Source organism: Phalangium opilio, unplaced genomic scaffold, assembly GCF_054372755.1.
Source record: "Phalangium opilio isolate 3A_F unplaced genomic scaffold, DU_Popi_V2 ptg000087l_1, whole genome shotgun sequence".
NCBI lineage: Eukaryota > Metazoa > Arthropoda > Arachnida > Opiliones > Phalangiidae > Phalangium > Phalangium opilio.
The window spans coordinates 4,076,407-4,078,311 of record NW_028324192.1 but is presented as its reverse complement, the minus strand read 5'-3'; the positions used below and the strand labels follow the sequence as shown (position 1 = coordinate 4,078,311).

Below are 1,905 nucleotides of genomic sequence, written 5' to 3'. Positions count from 1 at the left end.
ACGCGCTAACATTGAGTCACGGAAGCCCAAAAAATTAAATGTTCGTCAGGACAATAAATAAAAATGTACCTCGATTTTTAATAACATTTTCAAAATCGACGTTTCACGGCCAAAGAAGCATATTTTGAGTATTTCTACACTATTTTCAAATATAACCACTGAAACCATTATTTTTATACTTTTTGCTTTAATTCAAGCAATGTAACGATATTCATTCAAAAAACGGTTAAAATTCAATTTTCAATAAGAAATCGTATTCACGGATTTTGTGTCTTGAAGAAGAAAAACCTGCGATTTTTTCGGTACTTTTTTGAATGCATTTTTTTCTGGAGAAATTTTTGACCGAATTCAGCTTAATTCCAATAAAACACTCATTAAAAGTGATTTCATCTCGATTGAACAATAAATAAAAATGTACCTCGATTTTTAATAACATTTTCAAAATCGACGTAACTCGGCCTAAGATATGGCCGTTGCCGAGAGTGCTAGTTAAAAATTCGAATTTAAATTAAGTGAGACAAATTAACCTTCATCTTTATAACCTTGACTTTTTACGTCACATCTGAGACCTCACAACACCGCTCCGGGATGGGGTCAAACCACCAACCTATTGGTTAACAGCCGAACGCGCTAACCATTGAGCCACGGAAGCTCAGAAATTAAATGGTTGTCAGGTATTGTGGAAAACCTTGACTTTTTACGTCACATCTGAGACCTCACAACACCGCTCCCGGATGGGCTCGAACCACCAACCTATTGGTTAACAGCCGAACGCGCTAACCATTGCGCCACGGAAGCCCAAAAGTTAAATGCTCGTCAGGTATTATGTAAAAACCTTGACTTTTTACGTCACATCTGAGACCTCACAACACCGCTCCCGGATGGGGTCGAACGACCAACCTATTGGTTAACAGCCGAACGCGCTAACCATTGCGCCACGGAAGCCCAAAAGTTAAATGCTCGTCAGGTATTGTGTAAAAACCTTGACTTTTTACGTCACATCTGAGACCTCACAACACCGCTCCCGGATGGGCTCGAACCACCAACCTATTGGTTAACAGCCGAACGCTCTAACCAATGCGCCACGGAAGCCCAAAAGTTAAATGCTCGTTAGGTATTGTGTAAAAACCTTGACATTTTACGTCACATCTGAGACCTCACAACACCGCTCCCGGATGGGGTCGAACCACCAACCTATTGGTTTACAGCCGAACGCGCTAACCATTGCGCCACGGAAGCCCAAAAATTAAATGGTCGTCATTTATTGTGCAAAAACTTTGGCTTTCTACGTTACATTTCAGATCCCACAACACCGCTCCCGGGTGGGCTCGAACCACCAACCTATTGGTTAACAGCCGAACGCGCTAACCATTGAGCCACGGAAGCTCCGAAATTAAATGGTTGTCAGGTATTGTAGAAAACCTTGACTTTTTACGTCACATCTGAGACCTCACAACACGGCTCCCGGATGGGCTCGAACCACCAACCTATTGGTTAACAGCCGAACGTGCTAACCATTGCGCCACGGAAGCCCAAAAATTAAATGGTCGTCAGGTATTGTGGAAAAACTTTGGCTTTCTACGTTACATTTGAGGCCCCACAACACCTTTCCCGGGTGGGCTCGAACCACCAACCTTTCGATTAACAGCTGAACGCGCTAACCATTGCGCCACGGGAGCCCAAAAATTAAATGCTCGTCAGGTATTGTGTAAAAGCCTTGACTTTTTACGTCACATCTGAGACCTCACAACACCGCTCCCGGATGGGCTCGAACCACCAACCTATTGGTTAACAGCCGAACGCGCTAAACATAGCGCCACGGAAGCCCAAAAGTTAAATGCTAGTCAGGTATTGTGTAAAAACCTTGACTTTTTACGTCACATCTGAGACCTCACAACACCGCTC

At 43.4% G+C, this 1,905-nt stretch overlaps 1 non-coding gene across 1 annotated transcript; it reads right to left on the bottom strand.

The window, feature by feature from the left end:
- Positions 1-1,166: 1,166 nt before the first annotated feature.
- On the bottom strand, positions 1,167-1,239 carry TRNAY-GUA (transfer RNA tyrosine (anticodon GUA)). Its single transcript has one exon. It is a non-coding gene; the product is annotated as a tRNA-Tyr (tRNA).
- Between the last annotated feature and the right edge of the window lie 666 nt (positions 1,240-1,905).